At 44.7% G+C, this 23,432-nt stretch overlaps 1 long non-coding RNA gene across 1 annotated transcript; it reads right to left on the bottom strand.

Annotated features, from left to right (window-relative positions):
* Nucleotides 1-8,899, bottom strand: LOC138685202 (uncharacterized). The gene is made up of 5 exons (XR_011324483.1): nt 8,395-8,899; nt 5,246-5,342; nt 4,606-4,820; nt 2,113-3,488; nt 1-1,211 (listed from the first exon to the last, which is right to left on the bottom strand). It is a non-coding gene; the product is annotated as an uncharacterized lncRNA (long non-coding RNA).
* Nucleotides 8,900-23,432: the final 14,533 nt, after the last annotated feature.

Here is a 23,432-nt window from a genome sequence, read left to right as displayed (position 1 = left end):
TCCAAACAAGCTGGTAATCAGGCAAGGATTCTTCAAGATTTAGAAGCCCAGTTTGAAAACTATGCAGCAAAAGCTAAGGGACTCTCCCTCCCTCTGCAGAGACCTAGAATCATTTAGCTGATTATTCACTGTTGTGGCTGCAGGAAAAGCAACCATTTGCAATACTGAAGAAAGTTATCCAGCTCTGGCGTTTGCTCTTATTTCTAGATGGTCAGAAGCTGTATTTGTAGGGATGACTGACTTGGGAACAGCTTTAAAGTCTTACAGGGAAACCAAACAACTTAGCTAGTTTAGAGTTAGAAGAGACCTCTGCAAAGTTGCTGGCCGATAAGCTGAGCAACTTTTCTGTTTCAGCAGCTTGTCTAACAGCAAATCCTTTCCTCTTCTCTTTCATTCAAGTACCTAGCAAATTTACTGTGAGTGTGCATTTATGGAAAGCTTTCTGCTTTAGGGAATTGTGACCAAAACCATCAATGACAGCATAGCGTGTATTAGCATCCCTGAGAACAATTTAAAGGCCAGAGGTGCCACTCGAAGTTTACATGATCATTCACATGTAGTTGAATTTGCCAGTTAAGGGCTCAGAGTTTGCCCCCGGAAGGCAAATTTCCCTTTAGAGAAAAGATAAGACACGACCTGTTTCACTTCACATTGGTCGTTGGGGCACTTCTCCTAAAGAGGGGTGACCCAGCCTGCACAAATCACACCAACTCACAGCAATCCTGTGCTAGGTTAAGTGGCTAGACACAAATTTGTGCTTAATCTCGCTGTTACCTTGCGGGTGACAAAGCAGCAGGAAAAAGTTGTTTGGTGGATCATGTAACACTACGAGGAATTAGCCTATAAAGAAATCACTACTGTAAAACAACAAGCTGATGGGTGTGGAAGATGGAAATACTCTCCTGTTACGGAAATTCTGGATTCCAAAAGAGGTGAAAAGTCCTGCCAGGTAAGATCTGCAGCAATCATTTTGTCATCACTGAAATATGTGATACCATAAGCTTCATTTAACTAAGCACATTTAAGTTCATTCCCAGCACCATGTCATCCTCCTATTGTCAACAAGTGGAGTTTTAAGCTATGACTGACCCAGTCACAAGCCTTGAGCTAGTACCTGAAGAATTACACAACGTTTCTCTACAGATTTGAACAACAACTGCTGGAAGCCTGATGCAAACAGATCCTCTGTCACTGGAGGCTTCAAATACTTCCTGTTTTAAGGCAAAACAAAGCTGAATTTTCATCTGTGAAATTTGTGGGTGAAACTCAGCAACAGGAGAAAGCTTGAATGAAAAAGATGAAATGACAGTTTTCAAGCTTCAGAAAGATTTAGGTTGAAGAAACTCCTGGATATCAGCTAGTTCAACTGCCTGTTTTAAACAAGGTTAACTTCAAAACTAGATCAGGATGCTCAATGTCTTTTATACAGGCTGTTTTAAGCAATCCTGTCTACTTCTAAACCATAGAATTAGAAACAATATCTAGCTGAGTCTATTACGCTTACTAGGATGAACTGGCATCCCGGAGAAAAAAATATCTTGAAGCTATACCAAACCACTAGTTGGTGATTGCAGACCAACAAATTCTCTCCTTTGTCCCAAAGGAGGTGTTGGTCTTTCCTATTATGAACTTTCAGGTGGGCGAAGAAGTATCTTGCTTCTGCACATACAGTTAGTTTTCCTGACTTATAACCTTACAGACAGGTTTTCTTTTTTAAGATATGAATACATTTGATAAATTCTGACTTTGATTTGATACAAGTCCTACGATACGTGGATCCGGTGTTTTGGATTAGTCTCTCCAAATATTTTCAAACTAGCTGTATTATCCCATCTACTACTGCAACTCCTGTGATATGCTAACAAGTCAGCCAGAAAATGGTTCTAGGCTATGACTCTTGGCAATGCTGATTAAGCACTGTTATTATCAACCTGTTCCTGTTACTTTCTTCTCCAAACTCCCTATAGCATCCTAATTCCCCAAATACAGGACACGAGCTGCTTAACAACTCCTGTTTGCCTTTTTTTTTTTAATTAATCCTACAGCAGAAACTTTCCTTATGAGATGTATTGACACGACCCTAGATAGGAAAGATATTTACCAGTTTCTTACAGTTCTGTGGTAGGAGATGATCCAGCTGGCAGCGGTACCTGAAGTCCACCTAAGCTCCCAAGCGACCCCAGCTTCCTGCTGCTAAGCCTGATGTACCGCAAGCAAGCTGAGCACAGGCTCCAGGGAGGTGCAGACACTTGCTTCATAATTCACACTCACTGCAAACTCAAGATAGTTCCGGCTTTCTTGGTACAGGTACGACTCCTCCCCACATTCTGCCACCACTCCTGCCGGCCAACCTCACATCTAATAGGGAAATGGGACACCTTTGCAGTGAGTCACAGGCTGGCTAAAACGAAGCAGAACTAAGAGAAAAGAATAGACAGTCCTAGCAATTCCTTTTGACAAAGCACAGACAGCCAGGCATAAAAATCACACAAGATAGGTAAGTGGCAGAATGACAAGGGAAAAGATAGAGTCCCAGTCTGAGATTGGTCAGCATGTCTACCTGTAGGACAGCTGCACTCCTAACCCTACCGATTTTCAGCTAGTCACTCAGCTCCGAGGGACACAGCCCTTTGGGTAACAGGCTATCTTCGTCTTATTGCAGGTGACAAGTGAAAAAGCAGCAGCAGTTTTGTAGCCCTGGGATCATGTTGCAGATGGAAGGCAGATCTGCTCTTGGTAACTTCCTTTCACAAACTTTCCTGCACCCTGAGAAGCACAAAAGCTCTGAGATATAACAAGGAAAATTCAGGAAGGAGTTCAGGTTATTACATTACTGAGATCTGCAGGATAGACACGTCTGTCACTCAATCACCTACTCCATGAAATGCAGACACAAAAATTCCATAAAATATGGTACAGTTAAGGATACTATGAAGAAAATCTAGAGCAACCGTCTCCTCCTATTCCTTAAAAGGCTTCATATTTAAAATCCACCACATCTCACGCAAGTGAATCTTCATTTGGGATCTCACTGGGCCTGGCTAATATCCCTGGCTTAAGCAATATTAAATCCCCGCATCAAAACAAGATAAAGCCATGGAATTAACATACACATCACTTACTGAATTTCTCCACATGCTGTGCAGTGAGAAACGTGTACTTGCACAGAGTACACCAGACTTATGCCTTCTTCCACAGCAGAGTTAAACAATTCATTTTTTAGCCAGATTCAGTGCAACTTCTTCCTTTCTTTCAGATTTCGTTTTTCTTTTTACATGAAGACAAGCAAAAAAAGCCCTCTGCCTTCCACATTCTAGTAAAGTCTGTTCTTCCCCTTGTAATAACAATATTTAATGAAGCTTTCATTACCTTTTTTCCTCTCTTCTCTCCCAAATGAGATCAGAGATGTCCAGCAGCAACATCGTAACTTTAACTGCAAGCCTTTTAAAGTAGTCCAGTCTCACCGGCCAGAAAAGCACCTAGCACTTCTGTTACCAAGAAAGCAGATGCACCATCATATTTCACACATTGAACTTCCTGCACGTTATCTCTTCCCTTTACACAATTCCCTCCCCATATCTTATCTAAATTAAAAAAAAAAACCACACAGACTGAACCAAAAGGTTTAAGCAGAAGCAAAAATGTTCTGTTAAACCTGCCCTGTGGTCATTTGTCAAATACCATAAACATCAGTTCTCCCCGTATAGCATCTTAGAGAAGGTCTTTAAGGGGCCGTCATTTTGGAGCTTACACAAACAGTTCACAGTTCTACTAACAGCTGAGTTAGCTACTACATCTATGTAAGCGCCATTAATTTTCGTGTAGACATGCCACAGACAAAATTACTTTCCAGCAGCGAGTTGTGCAGAACAGGAGAGCATCGTGGATAGCCCCCCCCCAAGACTGCAATGCTGCCGTAGCTCCTGGAAGCAAGGCTACCCCTTTTCCTAGCCGGGTCCACTCTGCAGCAGTCCGTAGAAGCTAGTAACACCAGGCTATTCCGGGGTTCTGCTGATTCAGTACCTTGGGAGAGGCCTGGGCAGAGTCCAGTGCATTGCAGATTTCAGAGGACTGTAAGCCACACGTAAGCACCCGTGACTCATTAACCAAGCAATGCGCAAGCATTAGCCATAGATCATAAACCCAGAATCATAGCCGTCAGTAGCCCCCTGTCTACTCTAGCATATCAGTCCAAAAAACAAAAAACTGTTGTTTTATAGCCTAGATGGGCCTGGGAAAGACAAGTTTATCCAACCCGAGAAGTTCCTGACCTGTCCCCCCAATTCAGACTGCGGGTACAGAGAAGATGCTGCCAGGCTGATTCACAGCAGAGATTTTACTGTCCCAGCAGGTCTGTCCTTTCTTGCTTGTTAAGCTCAGGCTTCTCCTTTATCAGGACTTTGAGGGATCTTTATAGCATCTCCTTCTGGACATGCCTCTTTCCTTTCTTCCAAGGCCAGACCCACCTATTTCTACATCTTTGCCTCAAAGCAAGAGGCAAAGTGTCAAAACAGGGCCTGCTGCCTGCACAGCTTCTCCCCTTGTCCAAGCTGCATTAGGGGAATTTCCATTTCGGTGCCTACTACTGCTCAGTCAGCCACTCACCACAAGAGCTAGAGAACCTCAGAAGAGTCCCATGCACCACTGGCTGACGTTGTCACCATCCTCTACGCTGGGAGTTGCTCACCATGCACCACCAAAGCATGCAGGGAGATGTGAAGATCAGGATTGTTATCAGCACGTTATCCAGCCTTCCTATCTGCCCAAGGAGATGAGATACGCATCGTGACGCCAAAGCTGATGAAAGGGGAATAGGATGCCTGCAACACAGCCAGGGAAGTTACCCTCATATGCTCCCCAGAAGCACACTCTCCTCCCCACATTTCCCCTGCCCAAGGTTAGTTGTACTGAAACAGTGCCAGACATTGCTCCTGCATCTAGTTTCATCCTCAGGTGGCTCCTGAGGTGAATAAAGCCTACATTTAGCAAAACTTGACATGGGCTATATGTAGCTGCACAAAAGAAAAAAATTATCATCCCTTCTAAGATGCATTTCAATTAACCATGAATGCACTGCGATATTCTAGACAAGGTAAGAGACTTGCATCTTAGCTGCTTTCCTTATAAAGAGGTATAACAATAGACCCACATCACCAGGGGAGAACATCTACAGGAAGGCTTGAGTGAAAAAGATTCAGACTCCATTTTCAGCAGTATAAAATTTGCTTACTCTAATTCCTCTTACCAAAGCCTTCTCTTGTCCACTGAGTGAAGGATTCTTATTTCAGTGAGATGGTTGCTTCAGACAGGCTGGGCGTAGCTTTGATGCCTGGTCACTTCTCCTACAATACATTCAAATGCAAACAGAAAAAATACATAAAACTGAAGGCTTGAATTATAGTCCCACAGTTGTATAAGCCCCTTCAGCTGAGTCTCTTTGGAAAGAAAACAATGGCTCATGTGTTATTAACTTCTCTCCATTTGCATTAAGAGATGGTCTGTACCAGTTACTGGAAGATTACTGGTGTTCTACCTTCAAAATACAAGGGAACACAGACTTGCCTACAAAACGGACTAGCAAGATTCATCATATACTCAAAATGAGATCCCAGTCATACAAGGAAAACTGGTGAGGAGAAGTCCTCTCCATCCAGCTGTAGAGAACAAGCAGAAATAACTGTGTGTTATAAAAAGAAGGACTGACATCTTTTCAGCAAGAAAGCACTGATGTTTTGTTTCTCATTTAACCAGCTTTCTTCCAAGGGCATAGTGTGAGTGAGTGAAAGGAAAAGATTTTGAAAAATCTGTACTAAAAATCCCCTAGTTCCCCCATGCTCTGAGACAAGGTACATGCACTGAGATGTCAATAGGTCAGGACAGAAAAAAAGGTCTCTTCTCATTATTAGTATGAAATCTGCTATTGTGTCGCTTAAGTTATAAGCCTGTCCATCCTCCGTGATACAGATCAGATCAAAACAGAGCAAAGTATTAGGGAATACAACTGATCAGCTAGCAGTAATAGACAATTCCTAAGCTACTGTTTTCAGAGGAGTTTTTCCTTTCCTGCTCTGATCAAACTCCCTCCCTAAAGCTTATCCGTAGTTCTGTCTAGACAGATATATGTTTTTGTCAGCCTTTTTAAGTGAGAAGAATGTTAAAAAGCCCCACAAACCCACAAAACTAGTTTTAGAGAATCTCAGTCTGGAGTCAAAGGGACAAAGCAACAAGCATCCCTAGCATTACTCCACCAAAATCAGTGGAGTTGCCCGAGCAGTGACTTTAGCCTCATGTTACTGCTCCAACATCACTCACCCTTCAAATTTTTTTTTCTTTTTTTTGGTGCCTCAGCTTTCTGAAGGTACTTAAAATAGGTCAATTAACTTTCTCTTGGGGGACAAAACACAGTGTGAGACGACAAGACAGAAGTGTGGTCACCAGAACTGCCTGTACTCAGCATCCTTGGGTCAGATGCAGAGGGCAGCAAGTGGGAGGGAAGAAAAAAGGAGCCTCTTTATTTAAGAATCCTTTGCCACTCTTACCCTGTTTGGAATTTATGCTTAGCAGGTCATTTCACAGAGCCCAGAGCCAACAGTTTCACCGTGCACACGGTTTTGTTGCACACATTAGGCCTGAAGCAGAGTCCTAGACGCAATGCCATCCACAAGATATGTTAGTCTGCAGATTAAAAGTTCTTCAAAGAATAGGAGAGCTGCAGTCTGACCAATGTGCCCACTGGAACTGTCAGTGTCAAAGGGTTAAGGTCCAATCCAAAACTCCCTGCAAATGTAAACACATGTGCAAATATAACTCCTTGCTGGAATGGTGCACCTTTAACATTACTGGTCGCCAATACCATCAATGGTAGCAGCAAAGTAGTCACTAGAAGAGAATGGCATTCATCATAACCAAATATTACATGTTTACTTTCAGGTCCTGCAAAATAACCTTTATCATCTCTGGTCTACTAAACAAAACAAAAAAAGCACCTCAACCTCACAGCACTTAAAAATTATGAAGCCAATAATAATCAACCAAACCCACCCTGAGTAGGTGAAAACTCCAAAACACACTGGTGTATATATACAGCTAATAAAACATCAAAACAGACTGTACAGATGAGAGGTAGGTTGCTTACAAATTAATACATTTTATATCAGATATAAAAGGTAAGCACGGGTGGGCCTATCTTCAAAATACAGATGAAAACTTCACATCCATTCACCGGACCTGCTCTGCTGGGATGCCCCTGAAAGGTAGCAGAGGAAACAATACCAAACCTTGAGCCCAGATCTGGGCTGGTGTAGCCAATTAGCTCTAATGGACCGGTACTTACCAACCTCTGATCTGAAATGACTCCTAGTGTCTTTTTCAATTCTTATCTGAGCTAGCCCTTCCTAAGTAATGGAAAGGCCCGGCTCCTACAGTTATTTGGAAAATGAATAATCCCACTGGCGGTCTGCACAGACACCTGAAACCTCACGATATACAGGTGAGTGATGCATAGGGCACCCAGATGTAGGTAAAGCCAAGCTTCACTTTGCCAATGTTCAGGAAAACTGAACAGGGGCAGTGGGGAACAAAGCTAAACACAGCGTAACAGAGCTTTCTTCCCCCATACGAGCATCAGGCGATACCAGCATCTAAGCTATATTATTTATCCTTTCCATTACAAAATGAACGTGGAGGGAACACGCTGAGCCAGGTAACAACACAAACTGTCCTCTCCATCTTAAGTGTAGCAATAGAGGGGGATAGCTGCCAGCTCCTTGCAAAGAGCAAAGAATTAAGCATTCAGCTTCCACGTTCTCCTACATAAATGCTAGACATGACAATGAACCACGGAGTGGCTAATACCACATGAATTCAGTTACCTTGTCTCCTGGATGTAGAAACCAGACAAACTCACTCACCAGAATCACTTACTGCTCACTAAACTCAAGCTGCTAAGTAGCATCCTCAGCTTTCCCTGTACAGCTGCAGCACATTCAGATCGTGTGAGCACACAGCTGCTTTTTTGGGTGCTATTACTTTCTGGGACCCCTCAAAAACGAGACTCCCACCAGTATCCCCAAACTGCAACGTGCATTTTTGTACGAAGAGCTTGAAGAAAGGGGGGTAAAGAAGAAGAGGGGGGGTGGAAGCAAAAGGAAACACCCTCTAGCCCAGCAGGACAGACGAGCAAAGGCAGTTACTGTATGTAACGTTCTCCTACATGACTTTCAAGACCACCGAAAGCTTACCTAGCTGTACATTTTTTGCAGAGACCCACCACCTTCCACAGCCCCACTCGGACGCAAACAGGCTCTGTGGGAAGGCTGACAGAGAGTATGACACACTCAGATATATACAGTACATTTGCAGGCACGAGTACAAACACACACAGACTGCGCTTACCTGAGGAGACGGAGAAGGTCAGAAAGGCTCAAGTTTAGCAGATTGCTGCCGGGGTCTCTCGAGGAGGTCTCATCAGCAGAGCAGCTGCAAAAGGCAGAGGCAGATCCTCTCTGATCCCCTCGGATCCCTGTGATCGCAAAGACAAAGGCAGGCTCAGGCCTGAACAAGCCCAGACAAGCCCAAATAAAGCCTCTCCCTGAGCCTGCCCGGTTAGAAGAGAAGCCAGCCCTCTGGATGTCGGAGCTGGGTACCACAGACAGTCTCCCGCAGGCTGGGGCAGACTACAGAGGGAGGTCAGCACACATCCATTTCTGACAACACGGCACCTAATTTCTTCCAGTGCAACATCATTGATGATTTCGGTGAGGCTGAAAGACACCCGAACCGGGAGGGCTTCAACTTCAGCACACTTGTGCTCAGGGCTCAGTTTAACCTCTTTCACCGAAAGAAGCCCATGTTAGGGAGGATGCAAGATCGCTCCCGGATTCTTCCAGGCAAAGGAATGTAAGCCACAACTTTGCAATCGCATCTGAGGCTCCAGGAATGGGAAAAAGCGGACTGGCAACTTGAGAGACGTATATACTGCAGCAATGACATCAAAAAACCCACCGGTGCAGGACCCCGGGTTTGAAATGCACACACCATCAAACCCATCCGGCAGGGGCTGGAGCCTTTCTTTCCCCCAGTCCACGCTGCTTAAGTCCACCCATCCCAAATATGCTCCCTCCTCTCTCCCCACCGCTAATTTTGTTACAAACGGTAGGGTTGCGGAGGGAGGCTGAGGCACCTCATTCATTCTCCAGAGAAGCACTTATTGTGCACGCAGCTAATTAATAACGAGCCCTTCAGAGACAGAACTGCAGCAGCCTCCTCCCCACTCACACAATGCAGATATTTCTCCTCTCCTTTGTATCAGTGAGTGTTCACATTTACTTTTCTTAATAAAGCTGCAGGGCCAGATTCCGATTTCGGCGCAGCACAAGCTCAGAGCAACCCTGCTGCCTTACTGGAGCACTCCACTGTTACCTACTTGAGAAAGTAAAGAATTTGGCCCATTAAATCCATCCAGGATAACATTAAAAAAAAAACCTGCACAAAATTAAATCAAGCTTGCAGGTTTGGGGGTTTTTGCTTTTTAAACAGACTTCTATACAGGCCACCCAGTTCTACAGCATTTTTTCAACCAACAACTAGTAGAGCCCCTCTGAAGTTTCCAGTGCCCACAGAGATCAGGCTAACTTACACTGAGGCTGTCTCCCTGCTGCAGCAGCAAATGGCACTTCCCTCCTCTGCTTTCCTCCAAGTGCCCTTGCTTCCCTGCCGTGATGTGAAGACGCAGCCAGGGGAAGAAAAAGGGGTCAGGATGCACAGCGTGACGGGGGAGTGGGATATCTCCGACAGCTCCAATGCGTTCTTTTTCTTTTGTTTTCTAAATGCATTTCCATAAAAATATTTTTAAAATAAACTAGCCTTATGCACAGAGTTCCCTAAGTTTGTACTACAAGAGGATGAGCCGTTCACTCCCCACATCTTCCACCTGGGAAGGATGCAGAGCAGGGTCCCCCTGGAAAGGGGAGTGAGGCGTTGAACAGCGTTAACAGCAACAGGCAGCAAAAAGGGCCAGTTTGGCATTGGCTCACACAATTCATCAGGGCTCTCCTACTTCACGAGACTGAGGTTTCCACCTTACTCAAACTTCTAAACTGACAGCTTCCAAATAAAACAATAAAAAACCCAAAGCCCAACTCCTGGGCAGCCTTTCTTTTCCACAGGAGACAGTGGAGAGCTCTCTGCACCCCAGGAAATCCCATCATTTTCCCACCCAGCACCCTTCACAACTCCCTCCTCCTAATACGAATTCAGAGTTTGATGCAGAGGTTGGCTGATTTGGTACAAATAACAAACATTTCAAGACTCTAGTCTTCTCGAGTCTCTGCATTTCAGTTTATACAGGAAGCAAATGTAAAAGCTACTACATTAAAATACAAGAGGAACCAGGTTCAATGCAGATGGCAAATTTTGTCTGCCTTCAAGCTAATAGTTTCCACAGTTTATATAAGAAATAACAAGAGATTACTTGCTGAGGTAGCCACAAGTGGCAAGTGATTGTATCCCTAACTTAGGAAGGGCTACAAACACTTAAGTTTACACAAAAGATCAAGTGCCCCCCACCTAGTATGAGTCACTATTCAGGAAGGGCTGGTTTTGATAAGAAAGCAATAGTCAAGATACCTGAGCAACTTCGAAGAGTGACTGTATGAAATGTGTATATGCATTGGTCACACTGGGCTAGTATACTGCAGCACAGCTCTGACATTGCTCAAGAGATCAAGCAGGCCTCTTTCCAGAGAGAGATCTTTAATGTTTTTGTGGTGGAACTTGTACAGTTATACATTCACCCTAGTGCAGGCCAACGATGGACAACACCACACAGGCTAAGTGACTACAGCCATTTTGACAACCAGCATTTGGGCTAGCAAAGCGAAGAGACGTGCCAAAGAGGTCCTCTGGCACTGAGCTGAGAAAGCCTGTTAAGAGGAGGAGAAATGGAGTCAGTGACTCAGCTATCCTCTACCCACACAGACCTGGGTGAGAGAAGGCCCGTCCGTTAAACTGCGTGTTTCTACTGCTGCTGGATTCGTTTTTATGTCCATCGCTTCTCCAAGCTGCCTTCTTTTTCTCTATATATATCGCAGGGCTCCTCTTAGACCATGCTCTGGCCCTGAAGAGCAGAAAAAGCCAGGGTAAAATGAACGTGTCCCCCAACACGGCATAAAAATGAACGATGACTAGGAAGATGAAAGGTGGCCTGAAGCAACCAGGTTGCGTAGGGACAGCTTGGATGAATTTCTACTGATGTGCATGAAATTACTTCCTTTCCCCACTCACTCTGGGCTTCGTGATCCGCCCACCCTCTTCATCCCAGAGCAGCCGTACATCCTTGCAACGTGCAGCATCGCTGCTTGCCCGATCAGGGATGCTCTCCAGCACGAAGGCCACCGCACAGGAGGAGGCTCCCCAGGTGTGCACCTGTGACCATGGCAGTCTCCACGCTTATACGTACATAGCGTGCGGATTCCTTTGGGTTGGCCTTATGTTATCGCCACAGGTTAGGGCATGCCTGGAACCTCCCTTTATAAAGCAGGGTTTGAAGCCAAACGCTTGAGATTGGCCAAGCACGGGTGGGTATTAGCCTGACAGACCCCAGGCAGATGTAATGGCGAGAAATACGCTCCTACTCACTGTTGTGCACAACCACCACAGGAACAAGCGGATTTTTGTCATTTCCCAGACAACTGAGACACTTCCCAGTTGAGCAGAAAAATTAAGCTGAATGACCTTGTTAAGTGCACACATTTGGAAGCCAGCAATCCAAGGCTTCCTACAGGCATGCTGGCACCAGGACCGAACAGTATTTTTGCACGACTGGCATCCTGCCATACCAGGGGCAACTGCTGCCTTTAACCTGCATGAGGTGTCACCACTTCAAACCCATGATCCCATCCACCAAAATTCATTAAGGATGGGTCTCACTGAAGAAAGCTCTCCAGAGCATAGAAACAGCAATTAGCAGCTGAGCTACTCTTCCTGTAATTTCAGCTCAGCTTACTCTCTTGCTGAGCGTTTAGGGCTTTACTGACACTCGGGGAGCACTTGAACTGGTCTCACTGATAGCGCCCTTATTGTTAAACCAAGCTGCATTCAGACCTAACCTGATTACAGGGTAGGAAGCTCTTCCCCGAGAGAAATGCTGGATGCTGCTCCTTGTTCTTTACAGCAGCACAGGGAGGCAGAAGAGCCAGTGGCTAAAAGCCAACGCCAGAAGTTCAGCTTAAACTAAGCAGAGAAACTGCATTAGGGACTGAAACTCAGTATCTGGGCAAATGGTAGATTATTTTATCTTCAAATCAAAGTGAATCACCTTTCTGACATTCTGGTTCAGCCCAGCAATCTAGTAGACTGAATGAATTATCAACGCTTAGTAGTCAAGATTCCTTTAGTAGATCCCTTCTGTCCTCAAACTCTATGGAACTATGATCTGAATGTCAATTTACTTGAACTTACATTTTACCTTCACAGTTATCCTTAATCACAGTATCATGCACTAGTTAAAAACTTGTATTGCGTACAGCTATTAGCAGTAGGTTTTAATGCCAGATGAGACACACATATGCACAGAAAAATTACCTACCATCTTCACTGAGTATCAGCTTGTTGATCTCCACCCTGCAGCCAAGACATCATGACACCAGGTTACCACTTCACCTACCAAGTGTAAAAGAGTATTCTCAAATAACGTGGAGGAAAACAGCAGTCTCAGTGCCTTTTTTAAGTCCCCAACTACTTCGCATCCATTCCAACCCTTTCCCCTCAATGGTACTACCATGGAGGCAGATTCATGAACACTTATGCAAACTGTCAGTCACAAGTCACTAATACGTGACTTCTCTCCCCTCAAAAACCATCACTTTAACATATAGATGGCAAAATTCTTGATAAACAGGAAAAAAAAAAAAATCAGGCTTTCCCCAAAGTACGTGTTTCCAGATCTCCTTTGCCAGGGCAGATATGCAGAGGACTTTGTAGCTATCCACCTGTAACGAGCAGAGGATCCAGTTACCTTAATTGCGGCAAAGTGGCCTCTTAACAATGAACAGAAATATTGTATGTACAACACCAGTTATTGTGTTCATGGTTGTATTTATTATATAAACAGCTTGTGCGTACTCAACAGGCCCTTTTACCTTGTATCATGAGTGTTTCTTAGAGGCCAAGTAAAACATGGCTGAAACATAGCCCAAGGTCTTCATACCAACCTGACAAACCTCAATAACCTGTTTTACATCTTCCATTGTGGAAATACCTTGGTTAGCGTCTAAGTTGGGAAACTTTAGCAGCAAGCAAATGTGGAAGGCATCCAACCACAGTGTCATATGTTTGAACAAGTTCCCTTAGCTTAGCTAAGGGAATGCCATGCTTCAGCAGAGCTGGATTAACTGTCCGTGTGTACAAGCTCATAGCCCGTGTTAACAGGAGTTAACACAACAAATATCAGCTCACACTGAGGGAACGTTAGCCCAGATCAGCTACCTCTTATATGCTATAGTCTAAGAGTACGAAGGCACATTTCATCTACCAACTTAACTTGAGATAACATGATTGGGGTTTAAGCATTTCATTACTTCACTCTTGCAGCTAGCTCTCTGCTGAAGTTTTTACTGCAGCAACTAAATGGACAAGGGCTGGAGACTAAGACACATTAACCAGCTGGAACTTGAACATAAGCATAAGGGAGGTTCTCAGGCTGCTAGAGGAGCACATGGACTCACTGACTTGAAAACTCGGATACAGGTCCAGCTCTCCTCAGCTCCTCTAGAGCTCTCCTCCTTTCTCCTTAGACTGTCTTCTGGCAAGACTGCTGCAGACGCACATGCCTGTACATGCATACCTTGTAGAGGCTAATTACAGCTAATGAGATGGGGACCAAGTCTCTTCAGTTGCATAGGTGTAAACACAGAGCAAAGTGACTAGCATCAGTGAGTATACTGCTACTCAGCAAATGCTTGGGTTGCTAGATTATTGGTGCTCCCATTCATCTTGCAAATCTGAGTTGCCACCTTCGGAGACACGTGAAGGACCCAGACCTTTCTAATCCTGAACCTAGTTTCTGTAGCATTTAGATTGTTCTTTAGCCGTCACATTCCACGAGTATACCTGTCAATGCTGGGCTTTCCTTTTGCTTCACATTTAAGGAGACAGTAACTGGAAAGACTGCTGAAGATCTGGCAACGAGAACAGAAAAGCCCTGAGACATGAGTCTCTGCAGAGTTCGGTGAGCCTTCCCAAATCCCTGCACGGCTGGCAGGCAGGCTGTCAGGGAACCCGTATGGCCCACGCTGCTGGCAGCTGTCTGACTATGTTTATATCACAGCACAATTTCCAGACAGAGGTGCTGTGTTTGAAGAGAAAAGTAATCAGTGAAGATGGTAGAGGCAACAAAATAAACAGATGTATCAATAAGCACTTCTGAGGATTTGTGAAGGCATATTTTGCCCAAGAGGGGAGAAATACCTTAAGATATAAGGAAAGACCACCTCACAGGTAATGGTCTAATATACGAGCTACCCCTGCATACCACATGCTAATTAGTCTCCCTCATCAGTGCACAGCAACTCAGGTCCAGTTCTGTTTCCTGCGCTGCTTCTGTCTAAATAGCCAAAACCCTCATTAGACATCGCCAAAAGTGTCATTTCCCAGAAGCTCCTGGTCTCCAAGAATGCTGGCAAATTCTTTCCCGAACCATTCTGTGGGTACAAGAGCCTATGAACCTTTCCCCTTTTTGCAGAAACAGGAAAAGGAAGCGGAGCGATTAGCATAAGGAACCATACTAATTCAAGCACAGAGCAAGGGATGATGTTGCAGGCAATTGAGTATGTTTCCAGCAATGACTGAAATATCCGACTGCTCAAACTCAAGTGCCTTATTCACTCTGATAGCCTGTTTGCCCTTGCTCAGACATGTACCAGTTGCAAGATCAGGATTTTTCTTTCTTAAGATTCTCTCTCCTTCCTGATCAGATAGAAACTGAAGTAAGGACATGCACACCCCAGATCTCCATGCTGCACAGGAGATGGCATCCAGCAATAACTGCCAGGTGCAGGTACACCTCAACACATTGACATGGTTTGCAACTGCCCTGTTAGAAAGGACTTCTACCACTGACAGACTGAGAGACACTGGTTCACTAGGCTGCAAAAGCCCAAAGTTGAGGCACTTCGACACATTCTACTTCTTTTCTGCAATGCAAAAACCTGTCCCTGTAGTCTCCAGGAAAAGAATGCTACAGAGGACACGGCTGTCACATTAGCTGTCTGAGAAGCAGACACCTCTTCAAACAGCCATTAATCTCCTCCTGGACTGCGTCATTCCTCCCCAATGTCACACCCACTCACAAGAGCAGGGCCTGGATGGCACAGAGATTCTGCCTATCAGTTGATGAAACAAATAAAGAGCAGCAAGCTAGATACCTACCTTCAGATAGGCAAGAAGAAAGGCAAGACAAAAGACAAACTTTTGTACTAAGGTCATAACAGCAGAGAGCCACAAGAAACCAGTCTTTCCGTTCACTCCCTTGGGCAGAGTTAGGGCTAGCTACAGTTCACCAAGTTCACCCATCAGCATTACCATGGCTTTCTTAGCATTTCCACCAGTTCTTGAATTACCTCCCTCAGAAAAACAGGGTCTCCATCAATCTCTTGCATGGCTTTGCCTCTTAAAGAGAAGGAAGATGCTTCCCAATTCACTCAATCAACTAATCTCTCCAAAGGCACAGACCAAGCCTTAGCATTTGCTCTGTCAAGAATCCAGTAGGGACTGAACTAAGAATAGTACCTAAGGTGAAGGACAGAGCTTGCTAGTAGGATTAGCTGGTGCAATTACAGGCAGCAATTCCCTGCCACTCAAAGGCTTTACCATTAAGCAGCAAGAGAAATGCCTGCCTTCTTGGTGAGGTGGCTGCATGACTGCAACTTGGTGTGCTTCTGCCTCCCTCTGCTGGGAGTCAGGCAGTCAGCAGAAGGGACACCTTGTCCTGGGAACAAGGTATCCTGTCCTCCTCTAACCTCAAGTGCTAGAGGAGAGACATCCCCCAGCAAGGGCCTCTGCAGGCGCACAAGGTCACAGGGCTGCAGCAGCAAGGAGGGGTATACAGATGGAAGAGTCTCCTTCAGAGGCATCTGGGAGAAGCTCATCGCATTTTCCCTACTAGTTCACAGGTGAAGACAAAGGGTCACTTGGTCAATCAGTTTAAAAAAACTGGGCTTTTTGCTGTCAGCTTTCTCCTCCCCCCGCCCCGGCCCAATGCCCAACAGACTGCGGGTATTTTCATTTTGCTGCAGGCTTCACATCTGTGGAACCAACAGAGTTTTCAGCGAGAAAAGGGGTCAGCTTCAGTTGCTTCACACGCAGAGCTGCTTAGGGAGGGAAGCCAATGCAGCAGCAAGCATCTGCCTTTGCACCCAAGGAACAGTGCAAGGCCAGCAGAAAACTGACAGCTTTGTTAGCCTGGCCACGCTTTCTCTACCATTGCTGCAACCCCTTGATTCCTCTTGAAATGACTGCCATGGAAAGAAATACTTGTCCTAATCCATCCTTCTCCAAACTCCCTGCCTGTTCCTGCCTAGTGAAAAGCAGCTTGGAACCCCTTGAGATGGCACTGCACAGAGCAGTCATCGAGAACAGAACTGCAGCAATCCAAAGCTTTGGAAAACACGCAGGCAGAGGTCTCCACATCCCTCCTGGCTGCTACCGCAGCTCTTCAGGACACACGAGGAGAACATGGCAAACAAGTCCAGCTTTAAATCAAGCTGCGCAGGCACGCAAATGCCGGTTCCATGTTCACAGTTCAAGCGGCTGTTTTTAGATGTTGTGCCACATAAGTTGTTTATACAACTAAACGCACCAACATTGCCAGTAACATGGCTCCAAGTTAAGAGCTTTGTTACCAGAAACACTCATCAAATGTAAATCCGAGTCAGTTTCTTAAAATAGAGAGTCTGAAAATAAACATCAGCTAAATAGTAATATCATGAATGCTACCTACCAACAGAAACACATTCATCACAACATACTCAACTTGTGTGTTATACAGGAATGGTCAGAATAGAAACAATTTACCACTGCAAGTTTTTTCCGCATCTGAGGCCTCCTGCAAACTTTGCTTCTCCAATGACAAACTATCAGTTCACTAGCACCACAAGAAACTGCATATGAGGTAATCTAAGCAAGTGTCCCCTCTCCTCCACCTCAGTATTACCACCATAGCATAAGGAGTTAAACTAACAGATTAACTGAGACACAAAGTTAAAAAGCCTTACCACACTCTCTTGCAACTCCTTCCAGAGCAAGGTGGCCAAATTCTGCTCGGCTAGCCGGCTGTGCTGGCCAAGAGGTCCAGCTTGGAAGCAGTGTAGCAGGACACCCCCTTTATGAGCACTCCTCTGAGCCCTTGGCAGACTGCGGCCAGCAGCCCGGCACCTGGCCCATAGACCAGTGGAGTCTTCTTCCACTCTTGGGTTGCCACTTGGGATGTAGTTCTCCTAAGAGGAGAACAGATCATCTGACACAGCGGCCTGCAGGTTGCAGTCTTCCTCTGCAGCAACAGTATATTTGTTGGGGGGCCAAAAAAAAGGCTATTACCAATTAAAGAGCTTTCATTCCTAGCAGATAAGATGCATGAACTGCCCTTACTGTTTGCCTCGCGGTACAGTCCAGATATCCTGCGCGTGCTTCAACAACAATAACCCGAGCATCAGCTGCACTGCATCAGCAGTTATCCATTTCTTTGGTCTACACTTCCTTCCCATCAACAGTGCTGCTACATAATGCGCGACATCTGTCATTTTAGTCCCCAGAACGTTAGAACATCGTGGCCGAGGCAACTGCAGAGCGGATGCTGCAGTGGTGGCTTGTCACCCAAGTTCAATTCACCTACTGGAGCCTTGCCGCTTCCTCATCATGACTGTTACCTGAATTGTTACAATAAGCCCCTGGGGACATGTCTACATGCAGTACCATCCCTCATGGCAATTGAAGGACATCCAGGAAAAGGACACTGCATTCTACTAACAGACATAAGGCATTGGACTTGGCCAACTCAAATGCTAAATGACTGAGGGGGAGAGGGGGAGGAAGAAGCAAGAGTACAGGGGTTGGCTGTCACAGCACTTGCAGCAGCATCTTTCAGTCGTGTGCCGTCCGTCCGTCGTCGTCCCCCCCTCCCCTTTCCCTGCAATGTCCTTCTTTGCTGAAGAGTTTTCAGACAGGGCTTTTGCTGCAGTGCATCAAAGAGCGGGTGACTTGCCAGCAAACCACAAAGTGTTCCCTCCTCTTCACTTCTCCCCCATCTACCCAAGGCACACTAGCTGATATTTAGTAATCGGACCCTGAATAACTGCCTAGCCTGTCTATAGGACTGAGCCTCCAAGGAGGAGCCGGTCTTATTTGTACCACCCTTCCTTTAAACTCCTCCAGGATACACAAGGATCCTGCCTAGTTTTACCCTCTGCGTGCCATAACCAATATATACAGCTTCTCTGCAGAGCACTTTTGCCTCTGCCCTGAGGCGTGCTGATTTTACCAGCTATATAGCAAGGCAGCCTCGGAGCTCGGAATATTTCCTGGTATTCAGCCCAAGGTCTGTCTCCTCAGGACTGCAACCCAGTGTTCTAACTTGCATGCTTTTCCACAGTCCGGGTTAATTCCAAGATAGGCTTCAGTGACCAGTTTCCTCCTGCCCTTCAGTTCAAGGGTATTTTCTTCAGGCCCCTCTTTGCCTAGAGCATTTCAAATGTTGCTCTCTGAAGCACAGCAGGTACTGTCATGCACTTCTACAAACTGCGCAAGGCAGACGGGTTAATGTTGCATGTTCTGCCACTGACAATGCTGCTGCATTAGCACGACAATGACTTCTGTCAAAGAAAAAGTATGTTCTTTACTATATGTAAAGGTACTCTCGAGTATCCCCCTGGGAGAAGGTATGTGTGGGGAAACATTTCAGAGATTGGGAGCTCCACCGGAGCCAAAACGCAGCACCTTAGGGATGACTTCCACCAGCAACTTTCTCTCCTGCTATCCCCAGCCTGACAGTGACTTTCAAAATTAAAATGGCTCTCCATATAATTCTTTTTGTTTAATCAATTTGTACATAATTGGCCAACTGTCCACCTTTTTTGAGCGACAGGACTGGCAAAGGACTTATGACTGATGCTAAATTACAATCCACTGATATTTTAAACCTAAAAATGTCACCAACAATTCAAGGTCAACAGCTAGTTCAAGGCCATTTCCAACCTTTTCTTCAATGTAATAGGCTCTTGTCTGTGAGCTTTCTGGGGCAGGGACCTTACTTTGTTTTCACAGGATTCAACGCAACTGCTGCTGCTGCTAAACCAAGCATAGGGCATCTTCAATCAGCACATCCTCGCTTGATTTTTTTTTTCTTTAAGACAAGAGCAGAGTACTTTCTATTCACCACAAGTAAGCTTTTAAAATGAGGTAAGTTTTGTCCTCTGTTTATAAATGTACGCAGTTCTTTGCTGCAGAATATTGATGCAAATTAAAACCCATTTAGATTTGCCAAATTTTAGTTCTTCCTCACTCAGCAGTAGGGACTCTCCCTTCTCAAAAGATCAGTTGTCTGAAAAGCAGGGGAAAGGCACAAGAAGGGTAGCCGAATGGCCACCCCGCTGTAGCTTAGCTCTCCTAGTATAATTAGAAATTCTAAAGGCTGAGCTGGAAAAATTACATCTTAAGGACATTTATGCCCAGGCATAGTGGTAGAAGAAACAACATTAAGATTCTTGGCACATGGGAATTCTTGTGTTCACGTGTCAGACAGGGATGGGCAGAAAGCAATTTACAGCAGCTGGTAAGGCTTTTTAAATACCTTGGTGCATCACATCACACAACTGAGCCAATAATTTCCCCCACCCCTTGCACTCCTGATCACTCTGGATTCTGCAATGAAAGAGCCAACTAGAAGAACCTGCAGAGGTTTTGCAAGAAGCAGCCTCTCTCACTTGCCCCAATCCAAATGTTTCAGTTCAGCGGGAAAATGGGCAAAACTGTTAAATGCTTTACATTATTCAGGAAAGGAAAGCATCTCTTCCCCATTCCTCACAGGATCAGGCATTATCAACGACCCTCCAATTGGGGTCCAGTAGCAATTTTTAAATTCCACTTTGTGTAAGAGATCCTTCCTCCTATCACTCCTGTATTTCTTCACTCATAAAACCAGACCTCTTGGAAGAAAGAAACCTACAACCTGTGAGTTTGCTGCAGTGCTAGATAATAGCCATGGACTATGTAATTCATTTGGGGGGGAGGGAAGAAGCAGCACATTAATTTGGAAATAAGCTACAACCCTACAGCCTAGCATACAGCCTGCTGTTGCACGACACTACACTTGCCTTAGCAGCACCAAAGGCAAGAGTTAAAATAAACTGTAGGCATATCCAGATATTTAAAGGATATGTGCCTTTTGCAGTGGGGCACCAGGCATAGAATCCATGACCTTCTCCAAAAATACATGCTGTCATTTGACCCAATCTTTCTTAACCATTTCTATATCAGCCACTGGAAATAGGTAATGAAAAGTCAGTAGCAACAAGCAAACCACAATTTAAGTCCCTCTCATTAAACAAGTGGTAAAGCAGAGTCATCGGAAGCTCTGGTACTAATGCTGGCTATAACCACAAAGAATTTGTTATGGCATACCTCTGTGCAAGCTCACGAGCCCCAAGAGCAGGCACTCAGAAAAAAAATCCTTACATTCTATAAAACTAGTACTTTCTCCAGACACCTTACTCAAAAAAAAAAATTTTTTAAAAAAGACTCTAGGAGGAACAAATGCTGCAGGCAGCCCCAAACAGTAAAACTCACTCTAGAATCAATATGGCAGCCAGGAAAAGATCTCTGCTTTCCAGATCAGAGACTGGCATTAAAGGAAGAAATCAGCTGAAATATGGTCTTTCACCAGATATAGCAAAGTCTAGATTTCAGAAGCACTGAATCTATGCATTCAGGCTTTTCATTACACTGGCTCACATTATATTCACACCATCTGGGTACCTATCACTTTGGCTTGCTGTAGGCATAGCACAGAAGTTTAAGCTGGTACTGGAGGTGCTAGGAACTCCAGTTAAGATTTAATGTGTACTGAGGATGCCTTCCCAGGTGCACAAATCAAGAACTGCCAGAGCAGCATAGGATGTAAGACGATAGATAGCATAAAGTACATTTTCCCTCTTCCAACCCTTGCACTCTGATATTATTTTGTCTTTTGCAACTTTTCCTCCCATTGCTCAGCACCGAAGGGCTCTTTGCCCTTAATTCCCTTACAGTAGTATGCAATCAGTTATACTTCACCTGAATAGGAGATTACCAGTATGGTGGCACTTCAATAGAGGGACTACTATTGGAAATGCACAAATCTTGGATGTGGCTCATTTTTGTCCTTTATAATCATTCTTATTTTCTATACCTGAAGACAGTCATCTTGCCAACTTTTCAAGGAGACATGAAGAGAACCCTGTCAAGAGGCTCTCATGCCCACTTCTAGAAAGCTGAACTGCAGAGAATGTAGCTGCTTCCCTGCAGTTCCCATGCTTTCACCACTTGTACCACCTTTGGTGAAATCTGTTCAATTTTAGAGCAGTTGGGTTTTTTTTCTTAAGGCAGAGACCAACATGCTTTTATGCTGATTACTCTTCCACAATGCCCATATGCTGGAACACCCTGTCACATTTATTATCACTTGGTGATTTACATCAAGCCTGGTGTTAACTCAGTTACTTTTATTTTGTTGCTATTCCACTAATTAGAGTGGTTCTTCATAAATGCCACAAACTTATGCATAAGTACTTTACAAATGAACTTAAGTTCATTAAGTCTCTTTGCTCATTAGTATGATGATGTAAGGGAAACAGAAGTAACATAGTATTAGGCTGCATAAAATCTGCATCACAAACACTTGAGTTTCAGTTACTTCAACTTGTGATTTACATCATGCAAAATACAAGGTTTCATCCTTACATCTATGACTCCGTTTGTGTCTTCAAGACTTGGGGCCAGAGATACATCTGATGGAAGATCTGAAAGTTTCACTGAATTTAAAAGAACGACTTTGCAGCTGAGGTTGCCTAGGGGCTTGCCTCTATCATCAGCTTGCACTGTGTGACCTTGACAGATCAAGCTTTGGTCCCAGTTCCCCTCCTCTGTGATGAGGATAACACTTACCTTTCCTACAGATCTGACTGACTGTCCTTACTCCTTGTGCAAGCACGCGATAAAAAAGCCACCACAATTACAGATCTAATCAATGTAAACATACACTACTACTCTCAAATAAAGTTGCAGACACAAGTAATTGCCTCAGCCTCAGTAGGGAAAAGAACACCCTTCCTGGTGTCAAGAGACATCACTAAAATAGGGAAGTCAAATATTTAGTCATTTCAGATGCTGCTAATGTCATCCAGCATCAACTCCAGAGCAGCAGCGAGGATCTAACTTGGGATGTGCTGTAAGAACTGACTGCTGAGTAGCTTCCCCCCCCCTCGCCCCCAGACACATAATATGAAATGCGTATCTACAGGGATTTCAGCACAGCTGACTTCACTGCTATTTCAACAGAATTGGTAATTGCTCAAACTGCATTTTTCCCCTTGCCCCATTCATTCATACAGTTACCAAGACTCTGGAATTGGTACGAAGCTACATTTCAATTAATACAGATATTTTTACACTAGGAAAATGCAAGTTGCTAGCAGACATTTATGTCCAAGTGATTTTTTTTTTATTCCTGCTTCATAGTTAAAAATTCAGTCCTCATGCCATTAACAAATTGTGTTCAGACTGCACATTTCGCCAGAAAATGCAAGTTAAACTTGTGCAGGAAAAGGCTGTGCTAACACATTTCCCATGCAAATTCAACTTTTGAAGGCTGTAGAAAGGTATTAATGCTTGGAGGTCATAAGACCACTTTTCTTAGATTCATAAAACACACTTTTTAAGCTCAGTCCAGCAGATACAAGCACACAGCGACATGGTCTTTTGGGAGAAGGGTGCTGAAGCTGAGGTCTGAGTCGGGATATTTCAGAAAACAACTGGTTTTTTTAACGGATTGCTTAAAAATCAGAGGTAAAGGCAAGTCGATTGGGGCTGCAAAAACCCTGATTCCAGCTGGCAGCTCCGGAGAGCTCAGGACTACCACGAAAAGGGGAATCCCTGGCTAAGGCTGCTGCTTTGCAGATCACTTGAAGGAGAAAAGCTCTGGCACTACTGCACTCTTAAAGCTGCAGTGCCCAATTTCTCCTTCGTCCTCCTCTATCCTGCCACACAACCCCCAGTTTCTTTTGGGGGGGGGGGGGTTGTGACAAGGAGCTAGAGTGGGGAGGCAAGCTGAGAAGTGTCAAGGAAAGGGGAAAGGAGGGGAGATGCAGGAACTTTCCTTTCCTGAAGTACTGCATCAGCAGCCAGGC

This window comes from Haliaeetus albicilla, chromosome 4 (assembly GCF_947461875.1).
Source record: "Haliaeetus albicilla chromosome 4, bHalAlb1.1, whole genome shotgun sequence".
Classification (NCBI taxonomy): Eukaryota; Metazoa; Chordata; class Aves; order Accipitriformes; family Accipitridae; genus Haliaeetus; species Haliaeetus albicilla.
This window is presented reverse-complemented; position numbering and strand designations above follow the sequence as displayed.